This window comes from Triticum dicoccoides, chromosome 7B, assembly GCF_002162155.2.
Source record: "Triticum dicoccoides isolate Atlit2015 ecotype Zavitan chromosome 7B, WEW_v2.0, whole genome shotgun sequence".
Lineage (NCBI taxonomy): Eukaryota > Viridiplantae > Streptophyta > Magnoliopsida > Poales > Poaceae > Triticum > Triticum dicoccoides.
In genome coordinates this window covers 596,852,129-596,862,374 of record NC_041393.1, presented here as the reverse complement: position 1 = coordinate 596,862,374, position 10,246 = coordinate 596,852,129, and the positions used below count along the sequence as shown (strand labels likewise).

The window sequence follows — 10,246 nt, the reverse complement described above, 5'->3', positions numbered from 1 at the left end:
ATATATATAATGTGATGTGATGCTTGCTGTGATATGCATTTGCAATGTGGTGGATCTGATAATTCATTCCAAATTATCCAAAATATAGTAAATATATTTTGATGATGTCATCTTAATCAATAATGAAAGTAGTGATGCTACTAGCGGGGTATCTGTGTGGTTGTTGACGTGGCATAAAGTCAATGACGTTGCTCCATCATTGAATATTGTACAATATGGCATCTTTGCTCCTAGCTTGTGACATTAATCCACCGTCGTAGAAATAGGAAGTTGTTGACATTCTAGAAAACGTCACCGAAGGTCTCATTTTCAGTGACATTGTTTTGCGCGCGCCGTCACCAAGAGTAATTTGTGACGGGGATTCCGTGACGATGCTTATGACGCCCATAAAACATCACCCAGGTGTAATTTGTGACGTTATTAGATGTTCGATGACATTTTTTGGCTCGTCATAGTAGGCCTAATCTCTTGTAGTGTCATTTTTCTTTTTCTTTTTCTTAGAAGGACTAGGTGCATCAATATTAATTCTCTAAGAATCTTGCTCAACTCTCTTAGGATGGCCCTGAGGATATAAATGTTCCTGGGTCATTCTACCACCTCTAGTCATGACTCTAACAGCATTATCATGGTTCTTATTATTTAATTCATTGAGCAGATCATCTGGTGCCTTAAGTACTTGTTCTACTTGAGTGGTAACCACGGATGCATGTTTACTAATAAGCTTAAGGTCACCTTTAACTCTAGACATATAATCACTCAAGTGTTCAATCATATAAGCATTACGTTTCAATTGTCTACCAACATAAGCATTGAAGTTTTCTTGTTTAACAATAAAATTATCAAACTCATCCAAGCATTGGCTAGCAGACTTATAAAAAGGGATATCACCTACATAAAATCTATAGAGAGAATTTACCTTTAATACCTGTGTCGGGTTATTAAGACCATGTATTTATTCAATAGGTGGTAAATTCTTAACATCTTCAACTTTAATACCCTTTTCTTTCATATATTTCTTTGCCTCTTGCATATCTTCAGGACTGAGAAATAGAATACCCCTTTTATTCGGGGTTGGCTTAGGAGTTGGTTCAGGAAGTGTCCAATCATTATTATTGCTCAATATATTATTTAATAGCAACTCAGCTTGCTCAACAGTTCTTTCCCTGAAAACACAACCAGCACAACTATCCAGGTGCTCTCTGGAAGCATTGGTTAGTCCACTATAAAAGATATCAAGTATTTCATTTTTTCTTGAGAGGATGATCAGGCAAAGCATTAAGTAATTGGAGAAGCCTCCCCCAAGCTTCTGGGAGACTCTCTTCTTCAATTTGCACAAAATTATATATTTCCCTTAAGGCAGATTGTTTCTTACGAGCAAGGAAATATTTAGCAGAGAAGTAGTAAATCATATCCTGGGGACTATGCACACAAGCAGGAGCAAGAGAATTAAACCATGTTTTAGCATCACCCTTTATTGAGAACAGAAATAACTTAAGGGTGTAATAATAGCGAATTTTTTCCTCATGAGTGAATAAGGTGGCTATATCATTCAATTTAGTAAGATGTGCCTCAATAGTTTCAGATTCATAGTGATAAAAAGGACCAGATTCAACCAAAGTAATTAACTCAGGATCGACAGAGAATTCATAATCCTTATCAATAACGCAGATAGGTGAAGTAGCAAAAGCATGGTCATATTTCATTCTAGCATTCAAAGACTTTTCTTTAAGCTTGGCTAACAGTTTCTTAAGATCATATCTATCTTTGCAAGCAAAATGGTCTCTAGTAGTTTCTTCATCCATAACTTAACCCGCAGGCACATCAGGCAGTTCATATCTAGGGGGAGAATCTTCATCATCACTTTCATCAATATTATCAGTTTCAATAATTTCATTCTCTCTAGCCCTAGCAAGTTGTTCATCAAGAAATTCACCTAATGGCACAGTATTATCAAGTATAGAAGTAGTTTCATCATAAGCATCATGCATAGCAGAAGTGGCATCATCAATAACATGCGACATATCAGAACCAATAGTAGGTGCAGGTGTAGGTGTCGCAAATTTACTCATAACAGAAGGTGAATCAAGTGCAGAGCTAGATGGTAGTTCCTTACCTCCCCTCGTAGTTGAGGGGAAAATCTTGGTTCTTTCATCTTTCAAGTTCCTCATAGTGATCAACAGATATAAATCCCAAGTGACACAAAGAATAGAGCTATGCTCCCAGGCAACGGCACCAGAGAAAGATCTTGATAACCCACAAGTATAGGGGATTGCAACAGTTTTCGAGGGTAGAGTATTCAACCCAAATTTATTGATTCAACACAAGGGGAGCCAAAGAATATTCTCAAGTATTAGCAGCTGAGTTGTCAATTCAACCACACCTGAAAGACTTAATATCTGCAGCAAAGTATTTAGTAGCAAAGTAGTATGGAGGTAACGGTAACGGTGGCAAAAGTAACAGCAACAATTTTGTAGTAATCGTAACAGTGGCAACGGGAAAGTAACTAAGCAAAGATGAATATGTGAAAAGCTCGTAGGCAATGGATCAATGATGGATAATTATGTCAGATGTAATTCCTCATGCAACAGTTATAACATAGGGTGACACAGAACTAGCTCCAGTTCATCAATGTAATGTAGGCATATATTCCGAATATAGCCATACGTGCTTATGGAAAAGAACTTGCATGACATCTTTTGTCCTACCCTTCCATGGCAGCGGGGTCCTCTTGGAAACTAAGGGATATTAAGGCATCCTTTTAATAGAGTACCGGACCAAAGCATTAGCACTTAGTGAATACATGAACTCCTCAAACTACGGTCATCACCGGGAGTGGTCCCGATTATTGTCACCTTGGGGTTGTCTGATCATAACACATAGTAGGTGACTATTGACTTGCAAGATAGGATCAAGAACTCACATATATTCATGAAAACATAATAGGTTCAGATCTGAAATCATGGCCCTCGGGCCCTAGTGACAAGCATTAAGCATGGCAAAGTCATAGCAACATCAATCTTAGTACATAATGGATACTAGGGATCAAACCCTAACAAAACTAACTCGATTACATGGTAAATCTCATCCAACCCATCACCGTCCAGCAAGCCTACAATGGGATTACTCAGGCACGGCGGTGAGCATCATGAAATTGGTGATGGAGGATGGTTGATGATGACGATGGCGACGGATTCCCTTCTCCGGAGCCCTGAACGGACTCCAGATTAGCCCTCCCGAGGAAGATTAGGGCTTGGCGGCGGCTCCCTATCGTAAAACACGATGAATCCTTCTCTCTGATTTTTTTCTCCCCGAAAGTGAATATATGGAGTTGGAGTTGAGGTCGGTGGAGGTCTAGGAGGCCAACGAGGCAGGGGGCACGCCCCGGGGGGCGCCCTGCACCCTCGTGGACAGGGTGCGGGCCCCCTCACGCTGATTCTTTCGCCAATATTTTTTATTAATTCCAAAACGTATCTCTGAGGATTTTCAGGTCATTCCGAGAAGTTTTATTTCTGCACAAAAATACAGTATCGATAAGTGCCGAACGTCCGTGTTCACAGCCCCTCGGTCCGAACGCGTTGATCGACGCACGCTCATTTTGCACGAATCTTGACTCGAGCCACTGCCACATAGGACAGCCACCACCCATTCGGGATATTGGCTTCTCGGTCCGAACTCCCCTCCCCCACCCCACTTCTCCTCCCCCACCACTCCGCTGAGCACTTGCCTTACACCAGGGCAAAACCGCCGCCGTGCGCCCCCTTTTTCCCCTCCCGCTTCTCTATTTGCTTGCATTTCCCATATGCATTGCACCCCTCTCCCCCGCCCGTTCGCTGGGTGGTTTCAATACCACCCGCATACTTCGTTCTCTCCGGTGAGATCTGAAGCCGACGGATATCAGCCGGCTGCCGTTGTTCTTGGGGGCACCTGCAGGCTGCACCAGCGAGTCGAGTGCTTCATCTGGAAGAAGTTATCCAGTCGACCAGCGGAGCTTGTGTGCAAGGTGACGACGGATTTGTGTCAGAGATTGGGTGTACAAGTGCTTGCTCGTCGGAGCTACTCCTCGGTGGATCTCCTATCTGGCGACCGCCGAAGCTTTCGTCTCCTCGATGAGGTCAGTCATAGCGCACACTTTTTCATGTCGTCAATGGATGTTTCCTCATGTTGTCTGGGTGTGTTCTTAAGCTAGATCCCCAAATCTAGTGTTAGAGCAGAGTGACATACGGATTTTCTGTTCTTAAGCTAGGCCCACGAATCTGATGCTAGAGCAGAGTGATTTGTGGAGTGCTACATCTACAAATTTGATGTTAGTGCAGTGCATATTTTGAACCTCACATGTGGGTTGTTGCCATTGTTAGAGTAAAATATGGATGCAATATTTTTCGTGGATGGCAACTTATTAGATTCACTAGTATACCCCCAGACGGCAACTTGTTTGACTGTCTACTAGACAGAGGATGGAAACTTTTGTCCAAAGTTGTTCATCAGCATGTTTTGTGTGCTATACTCTGGAATTTCATCTGCTTAGAATAGAGTACACTCTGTTTTCCTGTTGGAGAGGTACCTTTTTCATTATATACAGCCAGATGATGCTGCTTTTGCAACACACACAAAGTACATTTTATCATGTCTCTCTACGATGTGAGATTCCTTCATTCCTAATGTTGACCCCGTTCATGTCGATGGCAAGTTTCTGACATTACTACTAGCAACTGCACTTTCTTACATATATATGTCCGACTTTCAGAGAGAGTGACTCGTGCGAACTATGTTTCCGAAGGCATATTCTATGTCTGCTGACTGCAGCTTAGTGGATGGCAATTTACCACATGTTACATCTATAGTGTGGATGGAACTACAGTGCTCTCATACCCATCTATGTAGTTTTTTTGCAGATATATTCCATTTGATGGCAACTTTGCCTACTTAACATATGTACATGTCCTAGTTTTTTTGCATGGCATTTCTGACCACCTGGCGCACTATTAGTGTGACTTGATCGTCGGCCACATGGCAACATTCTTTTTATTTGTTCTTTCACATTTCCCATCTGTCAGCTTCTAATACACATACTTAGTTCACACTTTAGGACGGCAACTTTACTACCACTCAGGTTGCATTGACGTTTCCTATTGCCATTTTTTGACAGCACCATGGTTCGGAACGCCCCTGACCCCGACGATGATGACTTCATGCCGCCCAGAGCTAAAGTTGCGGGTGCTGCTAATCACAATGCAAAGAAGGTATGTACAGTCCACATGACTCTATCTCTCTTTTCATGTTAAACATGTTTTTGTATGTGATGGTACCAACCCCTAAGCCCCTATTATCACCTTTTTCTAACTTAAATTTTACGCATGTGTTCAACAGCAGCAAGCCGCGCACAACAGGGGATCACATGAACGCCTAACGGGACTGTATGAAGATTTCGATGCTGCCCAGAAAGAAGCTGCAAAGGAAATGGGGATGCAGGCATTGATGAACATTCAGTGCACTAACCTGAATAACCCCATGCGACTAGCTTGCGAGGTTATACCATCTGGACAAGAGGGAATTTGTCATACCAGGACGTGGAAGGATTCCATTAGATGAGGAATCTGTTTTCAATACACTTGGTGTCCCCAATGGCATCATGGATCTCCCATACAAGATCAATACGGAAGTGCAAGCACATCTTTTTCCTGAAATGTTCCCTGGGCTTACGACCCTCCTGGCGAACTCTGCTTTTGCGAACATGCTTGCTGCGATGGAAACAAGCGATGATGATTTCAAGAGGAAGCTGCTTATGTACCTGGTCTCAAATGTGTTTGCTCCCACGACATCGTTACGCCCCAACAGCAGATGCTTCCCTGTTTTGGTATGAACTTTTTGCCATGTACCCTCGGGTGCACCTTTACATGCTTATTCATTCATTTATTTGATAGCTTTCAAGATCATTATCTCCTTTTTCTTCACCAACATAATGTTGCAGCTTACGCCTTTTTCCTTGTTCTTTTGTCATTTCCTCCATCTCACAGGACCAAATAGGGAATGTTGCCAACATGAACTGGTGCAAGTTCATAGTTGATTTCCTTCACACTTCACTATCAAACAAAGCATTCAACAAAGGCTGTCGGCTGCATCTGATGGCAAGTTTACTTTCATGCCAAACCATCTGACTTTTACACTCTTATTCACACCCCCCTCCCCATACTTGACAGTGCTTTCTTACTCATTTTACGCATTACACCATTTTTCTATGCCAGTGGCTCCACCTGCATGTCTCACACTTTCTTTTCAGCTCATGTATGTCGATAAGCTTGACATCAGCACTGTCAATCTTAACCCGTTTGGTGGACGGCCTCCACCTCACAAATTTGTTGCTTGTTCTTGGACTGATGCTGCAATCAAGGATGATCTCGCTGCGGACAGGAGGCCTGATGGGACATTTGGCAAGCTATAGGTTAGTCCTTCTACCCGTACTATACTTTACGGCCCATGGCCCAATTCTTTCCTGTCATATCGTTGGCAATTTACTTTTTACATAAATCATAATTTCACTATACATTTACCCCATGGAAAGTTTAACTCAGGTCACATGGCTTCATTGCCATGTTTTTGTACATCTCTACAGTTGCCCCTTAAAATGATCACTTCAACAAGGCACACTTACAAAGTTCTCCTGGATCATGGCAAACTCACCGTCCATCAAATAGTTGCGACCATTTTTTTCAAAAAAAATTTGCCATGAAAAGTGATCGCTAATTGCCACGAGAAACGATAACTAAAACATGGCAAATTTAATGAAAGTACCATTTTTGAATTTTTCAATTTAGAACTTGTGCATGACAATTTTTTTAATAATTAATCATGGCAAATTTAATTATTTCACCATTGTAAATGTAGTTTATGGATCATGGTTAATTTCATAATTGACCATGCCAAATTTAGTTTTCACATATCATCGCTGAATTTAGTTTACATATATATTTTTACCGACTTTTCAAACTTGCCACCTTTTCTTCTTCTTTTTTCAGCTTATGGGACAACACAATGTTCACTACAGCATCTTTGGGGGCCCGACAACTTCAGTAAATGGATGGATAGACACACACATGATTCATGCCCTTTAACTATTAGTACCACACAATTTTCTGATGCACCATTTTTTTCAACATAACTCATACTCATGGCTGAGCATTTTTGATCTCTTCCATTTTTTGTTTTTGTGTTTTCCAAATGCAGGCGTGAAGTAACATCAAGAATCTCGTTGGTCAGTTTGCGTCCAGTGTGACCAACCTCGGCAACCTTGTACGGGGCTGGACTGCAATGTCGACTGGTGACGGAGAAGAAGTTGCCAACCAGTTTCGTTCTTTTGTTTGCGGTGGCACTTCTCGTCCAACTGGGTCTAGGGTAGATATGACCACAACGATTCACAAGAGGTACCCCCTAGCGATGAAGACTTATCAGTTGACGATAGTGACTACAATGACGATGACCCGCAAGATGACACCCATAATGATGGCGATAACAGAATGGACGGCAACGAGCATGACACGTCGCCTGAGCACAATTGCGGAGGTGCTGAGACATCCACTGCATAGGGTTTGGGTGGTCATTCTGGTACTCAAGCCTCGAAAAGGGATAGGGAAGCACAAGATGCAGACCTTCAAGTTGCTTCTAAAAGGACAAAGTTGGACCCCGTTGCTGCTAGAAAGAGGTACACTTTCCTGTTCACCACTGATTCTTGCAATTTTAAATCATTTATTATTTATTATACCTATTTGCTGCTTCATGCTTCCCACTCGACAACTAGTGCTTTTTTGTTTTTCTTGTAGGGAGGCAACCGCTGGCGAAAGAGTAACCACAGAGAAAATTGCCCAACATCCTCCCAGATCTTCTACTCGTGCAGGCAAGGCTCAGACGGCTACATGTTCATCTCCTTGCTTTGCATCCTCCAATACAGGGGATCCGGTTGTTCTTGAGGACATAAGGGGTGCAGGGAAAAGGTAAGCACTACGACATACGGAATCCAATAACTCTCGAACGTTCGAATTTTGAGCATTTCGTCCCGAACGTTTTTACATGGCAACTTTAGTTCATAGGGGATGGCAACTTTAGTTCATGGGGGATGGCAACTTTAGTTCATAGGGGATGGCAACTTCAGTTCATATGGGATGGCAACTTCATCCTTTTTCATTTTTTGGACAGAAAATTGCCATGTTTCCAAAATCTCACGCAAACTAAACTTGCCATCTAAACCCGTTCGGGTTGCCATGCTTAACTCTCGAACGTTCGGGAGTTATCATTACCGTACATTTTTAAGTGTTATGTTTTCGTATGTCTACTTTTATGTACAGTACATGGCAACTTCTAGTTGTCCATACATGTCAACCTTTTACCTTGCACACTTATGTCACCTCCCACTTTTTTGCTCTCATACCTGCTAAGGTGGCAACTTTACTTCCTTACATTTTCTTCTACCACATGCGCCAACTTTTGGGGTACCCGCCATGTGGTAACTTGAACCCCTGCAGAAATGGCTTTTCATCACTACCTACTGATCCATAACTTGTGCACTCTTTATTGCTGCTTCACCTTAGTTTTGTTCATATTTACAAATTATTAATCACATGACAACTTTTCTGCTTCTTTGATACTTCCAACTTTTTTCCATCTGTTTCGAGCCCTTTAACCTTCATTACACCACGTCAAATTTTACTTATGCCTTTCATGCATGACAACTTACAACCTTTCTATTGTTACTACCTTACTTGCATGCAGGCTAAAGAAGAGAAGCAATATGTCTGGTCATACGACTAAACCTACCGAAAAAGACCTGTTGCAGCGCATGCATGCTAAGCTTGCTTCATCTGACAATGTGGTCTTTGTCAAAGCACCTGCTGCCACTAGTTCTCATGCACCAACCAAGTTATTGTCTTTTGTTGCTACCGTGTTGACCAGCAATGAAGGTGCGGCATCAGGGGCTCTGATGAATTGATCTCCCCAAGATCAACTGAGGTTGCGCTGGCATTGGTATCCATGAGGCAGGGGCTCGGAGGTAGCCCAGTACCATCTGTTCCTCCGCACCAAGCACACCAGCCTAAGGTGAATGCGCCAAACTCCACTGTTGATACGTCTGAGAAACCTCGTTCAGTAGGTAAATATTGCACAAGTTTGGCCACCGCAACTGCTATTCAAAACAAGGGTCCGGCTGTCACGCAACAAGCACATCAGGCTATCCCGCATGTTCATACCGCTCATCCGCACACTATTTCCAAATCTGCTCCACACGTTGCCGACAAGAAATCAGCAAAACAGGTAGTCAGTACTAGGAAGAGCCCTCGGAACAAAGTTGATCAGTCAGGCAACGTGCATCGTCAGCACACACGGTATGTATCTGCTTCAACCTTGTTCCCGCCTGCCCTCCAGAGCAAGACTGTCGATCCAGTTCAGACAAATGTACTTGGAGGTGGAACTGCCCAGGAACCGATAGTCCCTCAGAAAGAAAAGATTCATCCAAATCCAACGCTCAAGCACACACGTGTCCCACTGGATATGGGGATCCCTTACACTCCAAGAGTTGACTATCCAGTGAAAGGGACAACTAAGAAGGTGCCTATCAATATTTCGGACACGACTCCGCGCCCCACTTCCAATCCTAAGGACGTCGGATCAGTTGACAAGGACGTCTTTGTTGATCTGTCTCCGTTGGCAGCGTCTCTTGGTGTGATCGAGAAGCAGAATGAGCGTAAGTTCAGGCACCCTATGGCCTTCACACCACCACCGTTCATCCTCGGAATTGATTTGAGCAAGCCAATCAAGCCAGTTGATGCTATCCCGGTGTCTTATGCATTCTTGTCACAGCCGAAACAGATGATGGCGCAGCCAATTGTAGATGGCAGAAAGGCTGTCAAATTTGCCGAGCCTATTGTTCAAGGTATTATCCACATATCACTTTTTGCGGTGGCAACCTCATTTTTTTTTCTTTTGTTGGCAATTCCAACACGTTGTACTCCATGTGTCCACTGCCTATTTTGTCATCTTTTTTGTCTATTAACTGTATGGACGTTTACAAATATCCTTCGTGACAACTTTGTTTACCACACGCATGATCACTTGTGGAGATATCATCATCAATGGATGAAGTGCTATGCAAGATGGAGCAGGATGTGCTCCTCAAGAAAAAAATGCAGACAAAAGCCCCTTCTAGCACACCTGTTGCACACGCTACCACTTTTGTTGATGTGCAGAGCAGCGCCACCCCAGG

At 42.8% G+C, this 10,246-nt stretch overlaps 1 pseudogene; it reads left to right on the top strand.

Moving 5' to 3' along the window:
- Positions 1 to 5,150: 5,150 nt before the first annotated feature.
- LOC119339165 overlaps positions 5,151 to 10,246 on the top strand; it is a 5,511-nt pseudogene continuing 415 nt past the window's right edge.